The 23,970-nt window shown below is 39.8% G+C and overlaps 1 long non-coding RNA gene across 1 annotated transcript; it reads left to right on the top strand.

The window, feature by feature from the left end:
* The first annotated feature begins 1,114 nt into the window (after positions 1 to 1,114).
* On the top strand, positions 1,115 to 23,642 carry LOC102491474 (uncharacterized). The gene is made up of 3 exons (XR_335532.1): positions 1,115 to 1,339; positions 22,597 to 22,753; positions 23,410 to 23,642. It is a non-coding gene; the product is annotated as an uncharacterized LOC102491474 (long non-coding RNA).
* Positions 23,643 to 23,970: the final 328 nt, after the last annotated feature.

The following is a 23,970-nucleotide window of genomic DNA, read 5'->3' as shown; positions in this document are numbered from 1 at the left end:
TAAAAGTATTTCAGAAGTCACTTCATTTCCCTGTCATCTAATAAAGGGAAGGTATATACTTAAAAAGTGGGCTTCCAGTAGCTTGAAAGTCATGAATATTAGCAGAGAGGGACTGGAAGAAGCATATCTACTACTAGGTTATCTGGAAAAGCCAATGTAAGGGATTGTGTGTTATTGCCAGAGAGATACAAGGCCGAGTGAAAGCAGGAGCCAAGACCAAAGACAAACTCGGTCTCGGAATTTTAGGTCACAAAGCAGCCACCACTGAGCTCCCTGGAAGAAATCTAGTTGACTTGGGCCAGCTGGTAGCATGGTGGTTAAGGTGCTTGATTCCACAGGAGTGCCATCATTCAAGTCCTGGACTGGGTGGCGGCTTGAAAATCATGCCAGGCATGTGTGCATGTGTATTCAAAGTCCAGAGAGGAAAATGGAGAAGAAGAGATTGTGGTATGGCTATTCCCCCTGGGGCGTGCCTGCTCACTGTCCCTTTCTCTGTCTCTTTCTCTGATGAACACACACACCCTATGATTAAAAAAAAAGAAAAGAAAGAAAGAAAAGAAAAAATAAGGAAACTATTTGACTCAAATATGGAAAAATCCACTGTTTTCTCAGCTATTTTCACGATGTAGGGTTAGATGACTTGAGGGAAGTGTTGAGAACCTCAGTCTAGGGTCATGTCCTGTGTTAGTACGTGTTTAAAAGGGTAGTTAAGAGGTTGGTGCTGTGAAAAGAGAAACTACCCCTCAAAGGAGAGTGCAGATACTCAGGCATCTTTGAGCTCCTTTCACACGCTGCCAAAGCAAGTCCTCACATGTAGCCTGATCTGGATGTCAGACAGTCTCCTTTTATTTTAAGGGGGTCATAGATTTTGTTTTGCTTTCCATGCTTTTTCCTGAGAGTGTGCCATAGCGTTACTGTACCTTTCCCCAAAGTGAGTCAGATGTGCTGACCATTAGAATACCAAAGTGGTGGTTCCCATAGCAGCCAGAACCACATGGAAGCAAACAATAAAATACCAACACTGCTCTCAAACCCAATGGAGAACTACGGTCACTTGAGTGAACCGAGGGCGTATTCAAAACACTATGCCTTTCTGAAGTTGGCATTTCTTCTCCAAACTGGAAGGGTTGTACCTCCTTCTCTGAAGGCTTCTTCACTAAGTGGATATTAGAGTCGCTCAGACTTTCCATGAAAGGACTCTCTTAAGTTTCCTCTTGTATGCACAGTTATGGCTAGGATGACGTTATATGGTGGACTCACATACAAGACCCTTTTGTGGACTTTCAAAGTAAAGCCAGATGTTAGCTGCTGCTTCCATGGAGACTAAATGAGGTTTCAGGTAAATCAGATACACGCATGATTATAAAATTGCATGGTCCATTTCATTGAAATCTGCGCCGGTGCAGAACATGATCTCCATGGTACAACCTGAAATGTTGAGCTGAGCATTTACCTAGAAATATTTTCAACGTACATAGAATCACATTTGGGCAAAATAATTACAGCAACTCACTAGTTGTAGAATCCTTACCTTTGAGACAAGGAGACAGGAGAAACACATGTTCTTAGAAATATAACTAAAAAATATTTTCTTGATTCTGTCTAAGGAAGGCCTGGAAATCATTAACAACATACTTGGAGATAAAAAGAGAAATCTCAGAACTGATGCATTTGCATGTACTATAGGGAATTAATATAGTTTAGGGGTTAAGAACATATTCTTTGGAATCAGGCAAATCTGTGTCTATCTGAGCTGCCATTTTAATATGTCTATAACTCTACCAGCTTCAAGCTTGGTGGTCTTCCTTTAAGAGAGACATTGTAGTAATAACCTCAGTTCTCAGTCATTAAACATTTATTGTAAAACAGGCACTGTATCAAATATTTTACATTCTTTATCTCATTTACTCTTAAAAATCATTTTCAAGTTACTTTATTATTTCCATGAGTAAGAGCAACAGAGAGACAGAGAGACAGAGGGAGAGTGAACGACAGCTCTCCACCGGGGTCTTGACACCACAATCCACTTCCACACTCAGCCAGTCCTGGATCATGTGCACACACATGTCAGAGACATCTCTGGAAACACACATCAGAAATCTTCCCATGTGAGTCAGCGTCAAGCTTCCAACTTTACTACTGCACCATCATCTGGCCACTAATCCTCACAACTATTGAGGTTGTTACTAATATTGTCTGATTACAGTGTAGGAAACTGATAGTGTAAGTACGGTTCCCAAGTACCTCACAGAATTTACCTGTGTATTAAACAGGAAGTGTATTAAACATCCACTATATGCCAGTGTTTAACAAAAGAAAGCTATGATCGGATTGGGCACTTTATATAATGTGTATCATTTGAAACTAGCTTTTATTTTGAGGTAGATTTTAAAAACATTTTTTTCTCATTTTCAGACTTTAAATGCTAACTCCCAGAAACTGATATTCCCCCTCCATGGAAAAGTCAATCAGTTCTCAAAAGAAAGATTTTCTTATGCTAATTTTTATCTGCCTAGAGTTACCATGAAGAGATAGTTTTATTTCCTTATTTATTTTTAAAATTTGCCATAAGGTGCATGTACTCACCAGAGAGAGAGAGAGAGAGAGAGAGAGAGAGAGAGAGAGGAGGTGAGAACGCATCCCCCAGGGGTATAGCCACCCCACCGTCTCTTTTCCATTTTCCTGTCTGGGTTTTGGGCATGTGTTTCAAGTGTCCAGGTCTAATGGCACAGTCAGTCAATGGGATCCAGCTGCCTGAACCCCCATACCACCGGATGGCCCAGTTTTATTTTTTTAAAACTACTCTAAAATTGGTCAAGTCACCTGCATGCTTTTTAATCCTTTTGTTTGTTTGTTTGCTTATTTTTTATTTTGTTTTTGGGTAGAGGGCCCATGTGCTCTCCAGAGAGAGACAGAGAGAGGGAGAAAGCATCCCCCTTGGGGAACAGTTACACTGCCATCCCTTCTCTTCCTTTCTCCCTTCTGTCAGGATTTTGGGACACACGTACATGCACTTGGTATCTTCTTTAAGCCACCAGGTCTGGGACTCCAAATATGTGGTCAACTATATGGGATCCAGCTGTCTAAACCACCAGGCCAAGGAGCCAGACTTTAATACTTCGTTCTTACTTTTTTTGGGGGGGAGGAGCATTTCATCACTGCGTTTATAAAAACTTGTTCTTTGCGCCTATCATGGAGGAATTATAGAGCACCATTTCTTTAGGGAGAATTTATTCCAGTAAAGAGAAAAGCCTAAAAATAAATCTGAACAATCCAAACATCCATGAGTACTTTAAAAGAAAATATTATAATCCCGGTATTTATACACACACACAGATACACATAGTTTCCTGAAAGCTGGACAAAAGCCTCAGTTCTGACAGATTCTGCATTGATGAGAGCAAAACGAACACAAATGGAGCCATGATATAGTGAAAAGTCTCACAAGCCTTGTTGTTTCATGCCAGATAAAATAAAAGTTAGTTGATTGGGAAAGAATTTCTAATAATGCCAGCATCATCAAGAAATATGTTAAGAGATTGTGTAATGAAATGAGAGCCAACACAGATAATCATAGCGTTATTATAGAAATAATAGTCATATTGTGGTTGTGGCCCATAAATCTTGATTCCGTTTTCTGGCAATGGGTTGCACTGACCTCTCTCACAGTCTTGCCTGGACCACCTTGTGGGGGGGTAGGGTCAGGAATCTGCGAAAAGACGGGTAGGGTTGGAGTGCACTCAAAACATGAATCAAGGGCACGACTTACTGGTCCAGATCAGATCCTGACCACACTGACATGGGGTCTAACGAAATGAGTTACCACAGGAAACTGACATCTTCCACACAGCTTTATTTCCAGAGTTCCACAGGATATTTGATTTATTAAACTCACCCTTCTAAAAAGATAGCTCTTGTTAGGACTGACATTGAGCTGGTACACATGGAGGTACCAGTGTTTCCTCTGAACGTGGTGCTCACGCATTACAGGTTACCGAGCATTTTTAATCTCACGCTAAGTAATTGCATAGTATAAAATGAGACAACCCAATATATCTACCAAAAGTCTGAAAGCATATTAAATCTTGTTAAGGTCAATGCATAATTAGACATTGAAAATTTAATGTCTAAAATTGGCCTTGCTCAGTCCTCTTAGATTTGAGATTTTTCAATTCCTTGCTTTTCAGATGAGTTTCCACTGTGTCTGGTTGAGCACTAGCAAATGATTCCTTCACGAAGGCATAGGCTCGTCATTCCATTGTCAAGGAAATTATTTAAAAGGACCTTCTATGACTATCAGATCTACCTGCTTAAGCCAATCACTAAGTCTTGGGCAAATCCATGTTTTCTTACAGTTTAAAAAATATACATTTGGACATCCTAGTTTTGAAAAACTTCCAACACATTTGCCAAGTGCCTTCCCCCTTCATAATATTTGAACACATTTAAGAGAAATCTAATCCATATGTTTCTGACTCATTTATATATGAATCATAAATATATGATTTTTCTAAGAGCCATTTAATGCTCAACAGCTTTTTGTCTCTTATAAAATATATATTTTTAGGCTTTTTTTCCTCCAAAACACAGAAAATCAACTTTAAATAGATATACAAAAGACACACCACTGTAGTTCGAAGTTCCTGTTTTTGAGCTCATCCTAAATTTGGCAAAGTGTGTTCCCTGTTTGTTATGTTAACTTCTGAAGCATGCCAACTTTTCATTCTTTTACTATATAATTATTAACTTTAGTGCCATTGTGGTTCTTTCTAATTCATTCCACACACTGAGCATCCTCTGGAGACTTTTATTTTTCAAGTGTCTTTAAGCTTAGGTCATTTGGGGCTTAAGGAGTAAAAGAAATGGGATGGGAAACAATTTTGCTTTTTTTGGAAATGTTAGTAATTTTTCAGCAAATGATTTCTTAAAAGACATATGCACTTTGTGATCCACATCCAGCTCTAAATTCTTTTTCTTCGGTTTGAAAACAAATAAACAATATTCCAGACGGCACAATCATTCTAGGAAAATCCTTCAAGGAGGCCAACAGACATTAGTCCAGTCCTTGAATCTGAAGGTGAATTGAATAGGAATCTGCTGTTTCCAACGTGCTCATGTATAAAGGGGATTAAAACCCTGGAACCTTGGAAACACTATATTACACATTGCTGTACGACAGCCAAAAGCTTTTATTTTTTTAGCAAATATTATTTTTTCACTTTCTCCAAAAAGTTCATCTTGTTTAATGCATTTCAGCAATGACCATAGATATGCTTCTATTTCTCACTGAAAATATTTCTATTAATTGCTTCCATGTGTTTGGCATCTACACTGATGTAAAGTTGTCTCTGCTGTGAAGCTCCCAGTTATTTGCTTTGACATGACATTTTAAGTATCCTATCTTTTCCTTACATTTATTTAACAGTTTCACACACCTGATACAGTACAATTACTGTCAGATTTGCAGATCTATCTTGAGAAAGAAAATGAACCCCAAGAATCTTCAGAGGAATAATTACCATGGACTTCATGAGATATTTCTGCATCTGTGTATTATCTGGCAAGCCATCTTTCAATGAGTTTTTAGCATGGAGTAGAACTAACACATGGCAAGAAATTTATTCAGGCTCCATTAAGCTATCTACCTCAATATTTTAAAAGCCATTTTTTATTAAAGAGAAGAAACTATAAACATTCAAATCTACCCATGAGGTCTTATTTTGATTAGGAGGAATATCAGAAGCTATTAGAGGATAAAGTAAAATAGCTGACAACATGGGGAACCTCAGAAAGTTCGTGGAAAATGGAATTAGGGTATGAGTTTATTACAGTGAAAAAAATTTTAATTCCATGCATAATTTTTCCATAATATGGAATTGTCCATGAAGTCTCAGAAGATGACTCCTGTCTCTATGTGATAGATCCATTATCGTTTATAATGCATGACTCTGCAGCAATTCACAATAGATAAAATGAATGCCATGGTCAAAGAAATGGTTGGGGTTGGTACAGGTGGCCTTGTCTTTGTAGCCCAATGATTTGTTGATCCCAAACCAAGAGCTATTTTATCAGTTTATGCACTTGACTGATGGCATCTCAAGACTTCCTTTTTTTCTCCTCATTATGTTCCTTTCTCTTCCTTGCCATTTGTTCCAGTGTCATTTCTCACACCTCAATTGCATTTAAGGCATCCTATTCCTGTCCATAGCTCTCAGCAACATATACAGAGACATTGGCTTAGGTTAAATCTTTACGCTCATTTAGAGGAAAGTGAGCTAATATTTTAAAAGAACTCACAGCAATTGAGAAGAAATTTGCTATCATTGTCTATCATTAATCTAAGCTGAAGAACATAGAAAACTTTTGGTAATCAATGAAATTCTAGAGCCATAATGCCTTAACTACCCTCTTTTGGGGAATCAACTGCTTGGTGCTAACCTACACTGTGAATTCACCTCTTTGAGTTGGACGTTTCAAAGAGATACGCAAAAAATATTTTGTTTACTATTTATAACTATGGTACACAAATATAACTGGCACATCAAAGAAACAAACGCTAATACGGGCAGTGTCAGGCATTGCCATTTCTATAATTAAATCTGTGTTTTCTGCATTTTTTTTTTTTTGAGAGGTTTTTGCTACAGGGCACATGTGCTCACCTGAAAGGCAGAGAGAGACAGAGAGACAGAAAGCAAGAAATCAACCCCCCCCGCGCCGCCCCCCGGGCAGATGGCCATGCCGCAATCCCTTCTCCTCCATTCTCCTCTTGGGATCTTGGGCACACACGCACACGCGCCTGGTGTGAGTTTAAGCTACTGGGTCTGGGACTTGAACCACAGTTGACTACATGGGAGTCCAGCGACATAGCCATTAGGCCCACTGCTGGTCCCTAAATCTATGTTTTAGACCCATGCTCCTGACTTAGAAATGGAAATTGCTGCTGTGATTTCTACTTCAAGTCAGTGGAATAGAAAATGCATTTTGGCAGGATTTCACCATGCAGAGAAAGGTCCCAAGCAATAGCCAACTAATTCCTTTAGAGGTGATATTCCAAGTGCTTGTTTCTTAAGGACCCAAGGTTAAGTGTTCAGAGGGTTTATGTTCTGGAATCCTGACTGTGCTCTTGGCTTGGTGTAAATTCTTTTTTTTTTTTTTTGACTTGGTGTAAATTCTTAAGCTTGTCACTTGGATACAGAAAGACCATGGAAAGGGAATATGTTGATCTCCATAGTGTAAACAAATGAGAAAATAGGAATGGAATTTCCCTTATCACATACCTGAGGAAAAACAAAAGCAAAAGAATATCTTTTTGCATTTACAAAAAGAGGCATTTACAATGTTAGGTAATACTGTTTTAAAGTAGAAAAAGCCTTAGAAATGACAGCAAAGAAAAATGAATAAGCTAATTAATTTTTGCTAATGCAAAAGTACTTGCTTATGTACACTGATGTAAATGAATATTTATGAGGAGTTGCTGGATACTGGCAAAGAAGCAGGGCTTATGAAATGGTAAATTCAGGAATCTCACTATTACCACTGAGGAGGTACATGCTCTAGAGTAACTCCTATCATCTGTGTGAGGGGCTGCCTCAAAAACACCCACAGCAGGAGACATGGTTGCATGACGTAACTAATATGCCTTCTTATTTTTTTTAAGCACTCTTTTTTTTCTTTTTTTTAGAGGTTTTTGCCATAGGGCGTGTGCACTCACCAGACAGACAGAGAGAGACAGAGAGACAGAAAGCGGGAAATCACCCCACAGGAGGGATGGCCACACTGCAATCCCTTCCCCTCCACTCTCCTCTCGGGATCTTGGGCATGCACGCACACACGCCCGGCGTGAGTTTAAGCCACCAGGTCCAGGACACAAACCGCGGTCGACTACATGAGAGTCCAGCAACATAGCCATTATGCTAACTGCTGGTCCCCTAATATGCCTTCTTAATGTGTCTGATGTTGATTTCAATAGATTTAACAACCCACTCATCCTGGCAGTGTGAATATAGTAACAAATAGAGAGTCCCAGAAAATAGTGGGTCCAAGAATGAGAGAGCGGGACAAGATAATGACAAAAAAGGGGCATGGATTTAGAGGCATAAATTTCAGGATTGCTCCTTACAGAATGACTGATTAATTATGGCAATCCACTGAGCTTTGGCTTCCTTTATTTTAAAATGAAAATGATATTATTGCTCTGTGGGAGGATTTAAAGCCCTCTGTATATAAATAAATTACTATATAAATGCCAAGTATGATTGTTGTTTTATTTCAACAGTTTATTGAGACCTGCTATAAACCAACCAACTTGCTATTAAGATGCTCTCAGCAATTAATAAGAATGTACGCCACAACTCTCGAGGAACTTAAAGGTAGTCTAATGGGGATTGCAAGTGAACAAATAGCCGATTTCAATAGAATAGAAAATATAAAACAAATTAGCCAATATATTTAGGGTGGAAGCTGTCTTTATTTAAAAAAACAAAAAGACCCCTTAAAGGTGAGGAGAGAAGGAGATGTATGAGTTAGCAGCAATCTATTCATGTAACAAGTGTTTATTGAGAAAATACTATGTGCTAGCCTCTACTGACTGTTGGAAACTACTAATGAACAAAACCTAAGATTCTTGCTCTCATGGAGCTTATAGTTTTATGAAGAGAGGTAGAAGATCATACTTAATTATTTAAGGGCAAGAGTGTTGGCAGTGAGAGAGCAAGTGAGAGGGGATGTGTTCACTAAAGATGGTCAGCATAGGATTCATTGAAAAGGAGACATTTCATGGGACTAGCAGATGGCGTAATGGTTACATTGCTGGGCTCCCATGTAGTCAACCATGGTTCTAGTCCCAGACCCTGGTGGCTATAAACTGAGGCCAGGCACATGTGCATGTATGCCCAAAATCCTGAGAAGAGATTGGAGGAAAAGGGATTGCAGTGTGACCATCCCCCTGGGGGATGATTTCTCACTTTTTGTCTCTTTGTCTCTCTGTCTCTCTGGCAAGTACACACACTTTATAGCAAAAATCTTTCTTAAAAAAATTAAAGGAGGCATTTGAGAAAAGATGTGTACGAGGTGAGAAAATTAGCTGTGTGGTTGTTTAGGAAACAGTAATCTAGGAAAGAAGTACTATTCAGTGCAAAGACCTAAATCTGGAATCTCCTAAGAGCAGCAAGGAGGTCTGTCTTGGTGGAGTAGAGGAAATGAAGGTGACATCTAAGAAGCAGTGGCATCCTGAGTTTAGATCTTATTGGTCTGTAAGCATTTGACTTCTAGCTGAGTAAAATGTCAAGTTTCGAATACATGGAATCATGACTTGTGTTCGAAGAGATTACTTTGGCTAGTGAGTCATCCTTTTACAATAAAATAAAGAGAAAAAGTGTTCAAAGGAGGGAAGTGTTCATGAGGGAGGGAAGGCTGAGAGAGAGTAGGCAGGCTCCATGGAATGAGGCTGGAACTGCTGAGAAAGTGAGACCTTCCCAGCAGGAGGATGGGTGCCAAGCGACTTGTAGTCTGTGGATGTTTTCATCCTTTTTTGGAAGTTTACTTCTTTCTTTTATAAGAGACAGAAAGAGAGAGAAAGCAAAGACAAACAGCCCCAACAAGGTCTCATGTCATGATCCCTCTCCAGTCCTCCTAGCCAGCCAGGATTATGGGCTGTGCATGCAGTGTGTACAGGTTGATGGGAGACCAAATCCACAATCCTCCATATTGATCCAGCCTCGCTTTATTATTATAGCATGTGTTACTGCTGGGCCACCAAACTGACTCAGTCCACAGATGTTTAACGCTTGGTTCTATGGGTTATTTCTGCAGCTCAGTTATAAATTTTTAATACTCCTCTAAATCCTGAATAAATTCAGATGCTCTCATGTATCCTTATATGGTGATTTACTGGATAATAAAAAATTACCTATTCTTTTGGGAGAATGTATTTGCAAACTATGCCTCAGATAAGGGACTGATAACCAGCATATATAGAGAACTCAAGCAGCTTGCCTACGAAAAACTAATAAATCCAATTTAAAAATGCGCAAATGAACTGAACAGACAACTCTTCAAAGAAGACATACAAATGACTAAAAAGCATATGAAAAATGTTCAATATCTCATATGTGGGAAATGCAGGTCAAAATCACAATGAGATAACACTTAACTCCAGTCAGAATGATTAAGATTAAAAAAATAATGATAAGTGCTGGTTAGGCTGAAAAAAGGAATTCTCCTGGAAATGTAAATTAGTAAAGCCACTATGGAGATTCCTCAAAAACCTACAAATAAAACTACCATATGACCCAGCAATTCCACCCCTGGATATCTACCCAAAGGACAGCAAAATAGTTGGTTGAACACTTGTACATCCATGTTTATTGCAGCATTAGTAACAGTTGCTAAGAAGTGGAATCAATCCAAAAGTTCAAGAACAGATGAATGGATTGAAAAATGTGGCACATATACACTATAGAATACTATTCAGCCATGAAAAAAATCAGATCCAAGCATTTGATACAAAGTGGATGAATACAGATGATTTAATACTAAGCAAAACAAACCAGGCTATGAGAGGCATGCCTTCTTAAGAGATATGCCTCCACTTAATATATACCAAATGTCTGCCCTCTATGGCAGAAACTGAAAGGTTGGAAAGTATAATAGCAGGGAGGGCAACTGTAGATACTAGAGATGATATAATAGGAAGTATGTAATAGGGAGTGGGAGAAAGGGTATCAGGGAAAAAAAATTAACAGATGCAAAATGGAAAGTTATCTATCAATAATGGAATCAGTTGCTGGAAAAGTCATGACACATTTTTGCGTACAAAAACATAGAAAAATGTGTTGTGACTTTCCCAATGACCTAATATGTGGTAATATCTTTGACTTGACTACTGCACTATACTCATGCTAGGCAAAACCATTTTGTACACTATAAAGCTGTATAGTGATTAAATGTAATAAAAAGATAAAAATAATAAAGGTATAATTAAAATTTTTTAAATAAAAAAATTACTCATTATCCCCCCTGGTATCCATACAAAGCAGAGGCATCCTGCCACAGAATAGAGTAGTCCAGGTTTCAGGAGATGGCCAACAGTGGAGCTCAGCATGGAACAGAGAAATAGCTATTACCAGAGTAACTACCACAATTACCACAGTAACTATAGCTCAGAGTGCTGACGAAGTACTATATGAGAGTTACCTATAGCAGTCAGGAAAGGCATCTGGTTAGAAATGAATATAGGCCAGCTTTAAGAATAGGTAGGCTAGGGGCCAACTAGTGGTGTAGTGGTTACCATGCTGGATTCTCATGTGGTCAACTGTGGTTTGAGTCCTAGACCCGGTGGCTGGAAGCTCACACCCGGTGTGTGGGAGGCCACAAATAGTTTGCTGTTGAAGTTTAAGGTTGATTGAAGTTTTATGGACCTTACAAGGTAACTCAGCACTATTCTACCAGAATCATGGGGGAACTAATGTGCATGTATGCCCAAAATCCTGAGAAGAGATTGGAGGAAAAGGGATTGCAGTGTGACCATCCCCCTGGGGGATGATTTCTCACTTTTTGTCTCTTTGTCTCCCTGTCTCTCTGGCAAGTACACACACTTTATAGCAAAAATCTTTCTTAAAAAAATTAAAGGAGGCATTTGAGAAAAGATGTGTACGAGGTGAGAAAATTAGCTGTGTGGTTGTTTAGGAAACAGTAATCTAGGAAAGAAGTACTATTCAGTGCAAAGACCTAAATCTGGAATCTCCTAAGAGCAGCAAGGAGGTCTGTCTTGGTGGAGTAGAGGAAATGAAGGTGACATCTAAGAAGCAGTGGCATCCTGAGTTTAGATCTTATTGGTCTGTAAGCATTTGACTTCTAGCTGAGTAAAATGTCAAGTTTCGAATACATGGAATCATGACTTGTGTTCGAAGAGATTACTTTGGCTAGTGAGTCATCCTTTTACAATAAAATAAAGAGAAAAAGTGTTCAAAGGAGGGAAGTGTTCATGAGGGAGGGAAGGCTGAGAGAGAGTAGGCAGGCTCCATGGAATGAGGCTGGAACTGCTGAGAAAGTGAGACCTTCCCAGCAGGAGGATGGGTGCCAAGCGACTTGTAGTCTGTGGATGTTTTCATCCTTTTTTGGAAGTTTACTTCTTTCTTTTATAAGAGACAGAAAGAGAGAGAAAGCAAAGACAAACAGCCCCAACAAGGTCTCATGTCATGATCCCTCTCCAGTCCTCCTAGCCAGCCAGGATTATGGGCTGTGCATGCAGTGTGTACAGGTTGATGGGAGACCAAATCCACAATCCTCCATATTGATCCAGCCTCGCTTTATTATTATAGCATGTGTTACTGCTGGGCCACCAAACTGACTCAGTCCACAGATGTTTAACGCTTGGTTCTATGGGTTATTTCTGCAGCTCAGTTATAAATTTTTAATACTCCTCTAAATCCTGAATAAATTCAGATGCTCTCATGTATCCTTATATGGTGATTTACTGGATAATAAAAAATTACCTATTCTTTTGGGAGAATGTATTTGCAAACTATGCCTCAGATAAGGGACTGATAACCAGCATATATAGAGAACTCAAGCAGCTTGCCTACGAAAAACTAATAAATCCAATTTAAAAATGCGCAAATGAACTGAACAGACAACTCTTCAAAGAAGACATACAAATGACTAAAAAGCATATGAAAAATGTTCAATATCTCATATGTGGGAAATGCAGGTCAAAATCACAATGAGATAACACTTAACTCCAGTCAGAATGATTAAGATTAAAAAAATAATGATAAGTGCTGGTTAGGCTGAAAAAAGGAATTCTCCTGGAAATGTAAATTAGTAAAGCCACTATGGAGATTCCTCAAAAACCTACAAATAAAACTACCATATGACCCAGCAATTCCACCCCTGGATATCTACCCAAAGGACAGCAAAATAGTTGGTTGAACACTTGTACATCCATGTTTATTGCAGCATTAGTAACAGTTGCTAAGAAGTGGAATCAATCCAAAAGTTCAAGAACAGATGAATGGATTGAAAAATGTGGCACATATACACTATAGAATACTATTCAGCCATGAAAAAAATCAGATCCAAGCATTTGATACAAAGTGGATGAATACAGATGATTTAATACTAAGCAAAACAAACCAGGCTATGAGAGGCATGCCTTCTTAAGAGATATGCCTCCACTTAATATATACCAAATGTCTGCCCTCTATGGCAGAAACTGAAAGGTTGGAAAGTATAATAGCAGGGAGGGCAACTGTAGATACTAGAGATGATATAATAGGAAGTATGTAATAGGGAGTGGGAGAAAGGGTATCAGGGAAAAAAAATTAACAGATGCAAAATGGAAAGTTATCTATCAATAATGGAATCAGTTGCTGGAAAAGTCATGACACATTTTTGCGTACAAAAACATAGAAAAATGTGTTGTGACTTTCCCAATGACCTAATATGTGGTAATATCTTTGACTTGACTACTGCACTATACTCATGCTAGGCAAAACCATTTTGTACACTATAAAGCTGTATAGTGATTAAATGTAATAAAAAGATAAAAATAATAAAGGTATAATTAAAATTTTTTAAATAAAAAAATTACTCATTATCCCCCCTGGTATCCATACAAAGCAGAGGCATCCTGCCACAGAATAGAGTAGTCCAGGTTTCAGGAGATGGCCAACAGTGGAGCTCAGCATGGAACAGAGAAATAGCTATTACCAGAGTAACTACCACAATTACCACAGTAACTATAGCTCAGAGTGCTGACGAAGTACTATATGAGAGTTACCTATAGCAGTCAGGAAAGGCATCTGGTTAGAAATGAATATAGGCCAGCTTTAAGAATAGGTAGGCTAGGGGCCAACTAGTGGTGTAGTGGTTACCATGCTGGATTCTCATGTGGTCAACTGTGGTTTGAGTCCTAGACCCGGTGGCTGGAAGCTCACACCCGGTGTGTGGGAGTGCATGCCCAAAATCCCTAAAAGAGAATGGAGGAGAAGGGATTGCAGTGTGACCATTCCCCCGGGAGTGATTTCTCACTTTCTGTTTCTTTCTTTCTCTCTCTCTCTCTCTCTCTCTCTGTCTCTCTCTCTTTCTCTGTCTCTTCAGTGAGCACACATGCCCTATACCAAATATCTCTCAAAAAAATAAATAAATAAAAGAATAGGTAAGCTAGAGATTGGGCCGAGAGACATAGGGTCCTGGTGAAAGGACCAGTGTGTACTTGAACCCAGGCATAATTACAAACATGGTAGTAGGGACCCCCTGGTGGTTGGCGGTATGAGTGGAGAGTAGACAGTGAGGGGAGGTAGCAGGACGGATGACCTGGAGCCATGTTGAAAAGAATTCTTCAGATCATACTCTTGAGAATACTTTACCCTCCTGGCCAAAGGATATTGACATGTTTAAGCAAGGTGTTGATGATCCTTTAGAAAGCTCACTCTGGCCACAAATAGTTTGCTGTTGAAGTTTAAGGTTGATTGAAGTTTTATGGACCTTACAAGGTAACTCAGCACTATTCTACCAGAATCATGGGGGAACTACCACTGAATGAACACCTACATTTTTAAGGCACTCTAGATTCTTAGAGTTATAAAATCACGTAGAACAAGGCAAACAGTATTGCATGAGTTATTTTATTGCAAAAAGTCTGGGAAAAATCATGAATGCTTCCTCAGCGCACTACTTCTATGGCTGAAAGTATGGTCTAGTTATAGTTTTTGCAGCTTGATTCATCTTCGATACTGCTATTCATATCTACCAAATTATCAGTATATGCTAGGTAACAATATAAATTATTCCATCTGAGGCCAGTCGTGGTGGCACAGTGGTAACTCATCCACAATGCTAAAGTCATATGGGAATGTCGTAGGTTCATGTCCCAAGAACTCCCTATATGTGCCAGGTATGCTCATACTGCTGATCTTTTGATTCTGGCGGGGTGAGCTTGGGAAGGACTGAGGCATAAAGACCCTGTTTAAGTGTCTCTCTCTCTCTTTCAGAAGAAATGAAACAAACTTGAACATTATTCCATCTTCTTCCAGTTTATTTTTGGGAATAAGACCAATTAATCAAATTTTTAATATGTTATGAGACATCTTCATGTGACAGGGACTTTGAATAAATCACTACGGATGCAGAACATTTTCTCTAATTCAAACAAAATCTTGTATTGAAGTGGCCATCCTCTTAGATCCATTCAAAATCTATTCCTGGACCATTCATCTTTAAAACCTATCTCACCAAACTCTGCTTCTTTAGGCTTCTAAAAGGGGCTATTAAAGAACCTTGTCATGGCAACCAGAAAAGAAAGGACAGGAGAAAGAAACACCTTGATGTACGGACTAGAAAAGGAAAAAAAGGAAAAAGAGATACGTTAATTCCAAAAGGGAATTTTGCTCAGGCTCAGAGAATTCAACTGGGCCCCAACCGGGGAGAACAGTTGTTCTGTGACTATTCATACATCCGAGTGCAGAGTTACTCTTCACAGGTCAAACATTCATTTTCCACTGGAAAAAATGTATTTATTCCACTAACCACTCCACAGGACATGACTAATAAATAATAAGTGGAAACAATAACTCCATTTGGTATAATTTATTTCAGAGGGTCAAGGCACATTTTTATTGCACACAGTTGAGGATATTGAGCTGGAGTTGCTCATGTGCCTATTTATCAGGAGACAGGTACGATGCGGGCGGAAGAGGGGGACCAACAGGAACTAATCAATTCCAACCTCCGCGGTTTCTCTCGAGTTTTCCAGCTGCCAGCACGCAGGCTGTATTCAACATTGTAAGAGCCGAGGAAACCACAAGCCCATAAAACCTTCTTTCCTCTTGCAGTTATACATCCTATAGGACAGATTTCCTTGGTGTGGGGCATGCTGTGACATTCGGTGGTGAGAACGAGGTGGGGGCCGCTGGCCTTGGAGAAGCCCTGGCAGCTATTGGCTGTGGAGCCAGCTGCCTGGCATCGCATTACACGGAACACAACTCACTTCTTACTCCCCAGAAGGTGGATGGCGGTCATTCTTGGTCTCATTGGCCTTGTCTGTCACATAACGGAATGTGAGAATGTGCTGGAGGAGGTTTCAAAGCTGTCTGACTTTGTGGTCTTGATATCTGCTTCGGTGCTGGGCTTCGCATTTTATAAAGCCACTGCCTTGTGTGCTCGGTGGGCATCGTGCTAGATGGGCATTTCCTGCTGCCGAACCTTGAGTAGACTTGGAGTGAGCAGATTCTCAGTCTTTCACTAAGGCTCTGTGTACATAGAAATATTTCATTACATGAAAAAATACAACTGAACAGGTTACAAAAGATGGTTTTCTATCTGTATATATAAAAATAAATTTTATAAGTATTTCTAAGGAAAAATCTGAAAAGCTCCATAACAGCAATATTCCAGAGTGGCAGTGTTTGTGTTAGCAGTTCACGTGTTTTGTCAACTGTGCGTTCTGCTATTTTAAGAGGGTAGACTCTGGGTGTGAGTTCTACCCCCACCACTTAATAAATAGCTGAGTGATATTAGATATATGTTAACTGCTTTACATCTTAATCTCTTTTTTAAAATTTTAATCTCTCTTTGTGAAAATGCAAATAGTAGGTATCCACTAATTCAATGAAATTAGAAGAGATTAGAGGTCCTGATTTTTAATACACACTCAGTAAATGTTAGCCTATGTTCATAGTATTTTGTTGCTATCATCATTATTGGTGTAATGTATTTATTGGGTGAAACTTACAGAGGCATTTCCTGAGACCTGTTTTCACCTGCTCACTTGTGTGTCATTCATATACCCTACGGGCCAGGGTTGGCTCCGTAATACCTCCTAGGAAAGATGGGATTGGTTGACTCCAATCCACCCACTCCACTCACCAAACAGGCTTGGTTAATACTGATACCTGAGAAAATCATATCTTCATGTTATTAACCTTAAGTAAAATAGAAAGATCTTTAGAGCCTTCAGGCTTCTCAGCAGAATCTTTTGAGTTCTCTCACTCATTTTAAAGTGCATCTTTAGAGCCTTCAGGCTTCTCAGCAGAATTTTTTGAGTTCTCTCTCATTTTAAAGTGTATTTCTCTCAAGAGGGAGAGAAACAGAGAGACAGAGAAAAAAACGAGCACTTGTAACAGAGTCTCATGCTGCTATCTCCCCCACCCCAACCCAAGCCTGCCAGTCAGTCAGGATCATGGGCACACGTTCACGCTTGGCTAGCTGGAATCCTGATTTTCCATATGGCTTCCAACATTACAGAGTGTTGCATTACCCTTGTGCCCCTGAGGCTGGGCCTCAGACTATGAGAGAGAGAGAGAGAGAGAGAGCGCAAGCAAGTGTACATGTGTGACCTGTGTTGGGGAAGAGGTAGGGTAGAGGTAAAGTAAGCCAGGGGTCACCTCTGGGGGAGCCCCAAAGGGCATGGGAAGAACCAAAGCATGTCTGAGATTCCTTTTATATTTTTGCCTTGGGTCAAATCTGCTGACTATTATATGGGTGTAGAGAACTTTAGAGACCAGCTTGCATCAAAAAAGATTTGAGGGGACCAGTAGATGGCATGGTGGTAAAAGCACTGGAATTCCACATGACTGACTAAGGTTCAAGTCCCAGACCTGGCGACTTGAAAATCATGCTGGGTGTGTATGCATGCTTGCCGAAAATCCCAAAAGGAGAATGGAGGAGAAGGGATCGTGGCATGACCTTCTCCCCAGGTGTGATTTCTCAATTTCCCTCTTTCTGTCTCTGGTGACTATACACACCCTATGGCAAAAACTTAAAAAGAATAAAAAAGTTTGGGAAGCAGCATTGTGGCCTAGTGGTTAAGGGAGCTGAATCCCATGTGGCCAACAACAGTTCAAATACAGGCTCTGGTGACTTAAAGAAACACACTCAGCACATGTACATGCATGCCCCAAATCCAACAGGATGGAGAAATGGAGTAGAAGGGATTGCAGCATGACCATGCCCCACTGGGGAGTGCTTCTTCCTGCTCCCTTTCTGTCTCTCTTTCTCTCTATCTCTCTCTCTCTGGAGAGTGCATGTGCCATGTGGCAATTAAGGGAGAAAAAAAACAGCCTGGGGAGTTAGTAAAAATGCACGTTTGTGCCTATACCTAGATATTTATATAGGGCTGCCAGAGTAGAGCCCGGAATTTGGCAACATGGCGAGATTCTGTAAAAACACTGTTCTTTCTCTGCCACTCATGCCCTCTCTCTCACACAGAAAGAAAGAAAGAAAGAAAGAAAGAAAGAAAGAAAGAAAGAAAGAAAGAAAGAAAGAAAGAAAGACACAGTGCCATAATTTTATTTTATTATCACTTTTTCAGATTTTGACATAGGTAAGGTGCACTATCCAGAAAGAGAGCAAAGGAGAGAGAGTGAGAAATCACCCCTGGAGAGATGGCTCCTCACAATTACTTCTCCTCTATGCCCTTCTTGGAATTTAGGGCACACATGCACAGCCTCCCAGCGTGTTTTTCAAGCTGCTGGGTCGGAGACCCTAACCAAGCAGCCGGCTATGTGGCATCCAGCTGCCTTAACCATCATGCCACCTGATGGCCCAATAATTTTTTTAATGAGATTTAAAAAGTATTTTATGAGGATGAACTTGCTCTAATTACAAGTCAAATAGTTAAATGAAGTAGTTAAATATCTAACATGGAAACACCCCCCAACACACACACACTCACACACATAAACATATAGAGAACTGACATAACATCAGAAGTAAAGCATCGAAGTAAAATGTATTATTAGTGTGCCACATAGGTCTACAGAGTTGTTTTTGTTTTTGTTTTTTAAAAAGAGAACTAAGCCACATTCTTACTTTTCTTCTTTCTTTTCTCTTCCTTATAAAAAACATTCCTGGGAGCTAGCAGATGGCATAGCAGTTACGTCATTGGACTCCCATATGGCTGATCACATGGTAGTTTGAGTCCCAGACTCAGTGGTTTCAAAATCAAACCAGGCACATGTGCATACCAAAGATCCTGGGAGGAGAATGGAGAAAGGATTGCGGCATGGCCATCCCCCTCAAGGGGTGGTGATTTCTCACTTTCCCTCTCACTGTCTCTGTCTCTCTCTTTCTGTCTCTCTCTTGTGAGTGCATATGTTGTAAAGCAAAAACCTCTAAAATAATAAAAAAAATAAATCCCTGAATATTTAGTTTTATTTGCTCAGTCACATTTAATTACAAAGTAAGGCTATTTAGGTCCGCAATTAGCGGAAGATGACAAGGTTCCCATTCCTCTGTCCATTCCTTCATGCACTAGTGCATTCTTTTATTCTTTTTCTTTCTTTCCTTCCTTTTTTTTTCTTTTTTTTTTTTTTTTTATTTTCTCTTAGGTCACATGTGCTTGCCAGAGAGAGACAGAATCAAAAAGCACCCATCCATGAGGGATGGTCGTACTGCAATCCCTTCTCCAAGTTTCCCTCCCTTTGGGATTCTGGGCACAAACATACATGTACCTGGCATTTTTTCAAGCTGCCAGATCTGGGACTCAAACTTTGTAGTCAGCCATGTGGTTATCTGAGCCTTAACCACCATGCCATGGTCTAGTCAGCATTCCTTTATTCTTATGCAGGTATTTATTTATCTGTTAACTAAACTTTAGATGCTGAATTCAATTCCAAAAAAAAAAAAAAAAAATAGATCCCATTCTCCTTTCAATTGCTCTCTTCTCCAGTGTTGACTTTCCCTGCTAATGACATTATTGCCCTCTGCTTGTCGCACTTCCTCATTACCCATCCTCTTCCCTCCACCATAATAAATATCCTTGCAAATCCAAGTAGTGACAAACTTATTTCCCCAGCAGAGATTTTCTGATTTCTCTCTGAATTTTCACTGCTAACTGACATTGTGATCAGAGTAGGTGCTTAGTTTAATGCAAGTAGAATGAATGAATACTTTGTCCTCTAACTTATCTCTCAACCACGAGCTCTTTCTACCACTAGGGTGGTAATTCAGGTCAGTAACACCTCTGTGTAAACCCCTAAAGCCACCTGCTGACATAATCTCTCCTTACTATTTCTCTTCACCTCAATCCATTCTTCACACTGTCCCCTGAAGCATGGCTCTCATCTCATCATCTGATCTCTTTATTATCTCATCACTCCTGGAAAGCTCAAAGTCCTTAACTTGGCATTCAAAGCCCTCAGTTTGGCCTCCCTGTAACCCTTCAGTCCTACCTCCTGCTAGGTCCTACCGTAAAACTCTCACTTTGCCCGGATCAGACCACAACCACAATCTTGACAACTTCTGAACTTTTCTCTCTTGAGAATGTGCTTTCCCATACCCCCACACCCACCCCATCTCATCCCATCAAAAGACTATCCATCTTGGAAGGCTCATTTCTTCTTCTTTTTTTTTTTTTTTTTAAGAGAGATTTTTGCTATAGGATGCATGTGCTTTCTAGAGAGACAGAAAGTGAAAAATCAATCTTCCTCCCACCACCCAGGAGGGGATGGCCACACCACAATCCCTTACCCTCTATTCTCCTCTCAGAATTTTGTGCACACACCTATGCGCCCAGCCTGCGTTTCAAGCCACCAGATCTGGGACTCAAACCATAGTCAACTATATGGGATTCCAGCCATGTAACCATTCTGCCATCTGCTGGTCCCCGTTTGTACAATCTTTTTCTTTTAATTAATTTTTTTATGAAAGTTATTTTATTTAACTTTATTTATTTATTTTAATTTGAACAGAGAGGGACAGAGTAAGAGAGAGAGGGAAAGTGGGAAAGCAAGCCACACTGGGAGTTCAGCACCTTTAACCACCTGGCAGCCCCCAGAATCTTAATCAGTATATTTCTCTGCCCCCTCAGCATCAAAGTTCCCTCAGCATTCGTTGCCACATTCTTTGTTACATTTTGGCTATTTGTTACCATATCTTATCTTCCTCTACTAGGAAATAGTTTCATGATGGGGAAAATTGGTGTCTCACTCATCTTTCCCCTCCAGTGGCTAGCAAGTACCTTGTATATTTAGAACCCCAATAAATGACACTAATTGAATTGAGTGGAATACTGAAAGATGATATAGTCCTTACTTATGAAAGGATGGGGGAGGAAAAAAGGAACATGAAAGAACACAGCAAAGTGAGAGCCTAGAGACATTTTACAATGAACCAGGAAATAAGTGTATACCTACTGTCAATGCCTGTTTGGCATGACATGTTTTCATGTTAAAAAAATAATAATTAAAGATTCTTTCTGATTCAATACCTCCAACCCAATCCAGGTTAATAACAATAAAAACTTAAACACACGTAAAATTTAGAATATTCGATGGAAAGTGCACTTAGAGATTGCTTCTAACTTCTTCCTTTCAAATGTGAAGAAGCTGAATGAAGTCTAGGGTGAATAATGTCCTTGTACATTCAGATTGGACCAAACACTGTGTTCAATGCTGTAAGAAATTCACCAGGAAGTCTTATTGTCCTATGGAATGGGTACAATTATTTATTTTTTGTAGAAATATTTTGTAGACATTTTTAAAATAATTATATATTTAATTAAATTTATTTATTTGTTTGCTCTAGGGCATATGTGCTCACCAGAGATAGAGAAAGAGAGAAAGTGAGAAAGCAAGTTACTAGGTCTGGGACTCAAACAGTGGTTGGCCATATGAGTCCAGTGCCCTAACCACCACACCACCTGCTGGCCCTGAAGTGAGTATAATTATTATTATTTTTTTTATGGGCACAATTATTAAGCCTCATTTTATAGGTGAGAAGGTCCAGGCTTGGAAAGGTAGAAGTAATATGCCCAATTACATAAAGTAAGGAGCAGGCAGAGTCAAGGTGAAAATCCACATCATCTAGCCCAACAATATTCTTTATTACATACTTCAAACCATGTTTCCAAGATCTGTCAAAGAGTTAGCAATAGATACAAGGTGACAATTGCAAACTTCTGACATATCATCAACACATCTTTCATTTATCACTTTCGGTCAGATTTTGCTGGTAAACAGGACATGTTTACTTAGGAAATATGCTTAGGAAATACAACTTAAAATCTAACGCAATTTGCTTTAGAATGATGGGTAATTGTCCTTACCAGTTTTAATGTCTTCTGTACTTGCCCATATGTTCGACGTTTTCTATAATGTAAGATAGTATGGAAAAAATTACACAAAACAAAATAGGACGTATAGTTCTCCAACACTACAGAATAAAGGGAAGAGCCATGTCCACAGCTCCTTAGCGGACTTTATTTCATCCAAACTTAGATTTTCTACCAAGACTCATTTAACAAGACTCACTTAAATTTAGGTAATACGTTTTCAGGAAAGTGCATGAGAAAGGAAAGGGAAGGGGGTGAAGACCGGTGTGGTTTTGAGATCTGTGAAGAGGAAGGCGATCTTACTCCTTTCACAGGCATAGGCTGCCCTCTGCTGTAAAAGATTAGCTTCGACATCCCGTTGTCTGATTAACAGCCGGTGTTCAGATCAGCCGTGCCCCATGAAAGCGTAAGATGTTGACGTGACATTTACTTACTGAGCTTAGTGGCTTGGATCTGAAAGGCAGCATCTGAAGATTCCGATCACTGAGTAAAGGTAACGAGATGATTTTCACGCTTGCTTTAAAATAACCCTTTTTACTTTATAGAGTGGACCAAATCTCACTTAATGGGAGGTCAGAGCCACTGCCAAGAGCATTTCTTATACTTTCCTATCAGAAGACAGAGCCGACGATGAGACAAACCCCCATGACAGGATTGTGGTGCAGATTAAGTGACGTCTGTGCATCACCACGCACAAACCAGGTGCGTAAGAATTGCTCAGCAAGGTGACGTGGTCGTCTTCACCATAATCATATCAAGAGAATAATAAAAAAGATCTGGGTATATCTTGAAGTGCACAGACAGCCCAATTGCCTACTCTCCCACAGTTTGGGTCCGAAGGTGGCTAAAAGGAGCACTCAAGTATGGTAAGAGCGATCTTGAAGCACCGTAGAGTTCACTTATGCTCCCAGAAAGGAATTTACAAGGCCGGACATTCACATATCAGAGTATTTATTTATTTATTTCAAGTTTCCAGAGCATAGGTGCAATTTCCCGAGAGAAACAGAGAGACAAAGAGAGGAAGAGGGAAAACCAGTCCCCATTGGGGAAATGGCCACACTGTATTCTTCTCTCTATCTCTCCATCCACTGGGATTTACACATGTGTACATACCCAGCATGTTTGCAAGTCACTGGGGCAGGATTTGAACCACAGTCAGCCATGTGGTATCTGGTTTTCCTTAACCACCTAGCTATGGGTCTAGGCCTAGAAATATTTTTAATAAAGGCTAAAACATCTTATGTTCAATGAGAAAACAAGGGGTTGGGCATACCATAATTTAAGTTGAAAATTCGACAAGAAGAACCCAGTCCCCAATACCATTTAACTAACTGAAGTTTCACTCTTTTACTTTTCAGTGATTTTTGTCTTGCATCTTCAAACCAAAATGGATCTCAGTGCTGTTAAACTACAGGAGACGTTGCCCTGCCCTTTCCCACGCCCACGCCCACGTGAGAGCAGCAAAGGAACTCGTTCCCTACAGGAATGAAGCCAAACACGTATCAGACTCCATTTGGTATTCCGCATGGGAAGCAGAGTACCCCGTATGTACCTGTCGTGTGAGGACACATGCTGAAGGCCGGCTGGTGGCACAAAGGTAACACTCTGTGATGCCAGACCCACTTGGGAAGGTGCCAGGTTCCTGAGGTCATCTGGAAAGTCCTTACATATGGATAATAAATGCTATATTATGTCTGCAGGATTATTTTTTGGGCTCTCCAATTGATATTTTATTCACAAATCATTTAATTTCAAAGCAATATTGGGATACAGTAGTAACTAGAGTAGAAACCCTGCAAGCCTGAAGGTCTTTTTGGATTTAATAATGAAAAAATGTCTACGAATGGTTGGGTCAGAACAGCGACTTTCACTAGGCCCACTGCCACATCCTTTCCAAAGACCAGTTCAGGAAAGTGGCA

This window comes from Tupaia chinensis, unplaced genomic scaffold (genome assembly GCF_000334495.1).
Source record: "Tupaia chinensis unplaced genomic scaffold, TupChi_1.0 Scaffold000436_1, whole genome shotgun sequence".
Taxonomy (NCBI): Eukaryota; Metazoa; Chordata; class Mammalia; order Scandentia; family Tupaiidae; genus Tupaia; species Tupaia belangeri.
The sequence above is the reverse complement of the archived record's forward strand: the minus strand, read 5'-3'. Positions and strand labels throughout refer to the sequence as shown.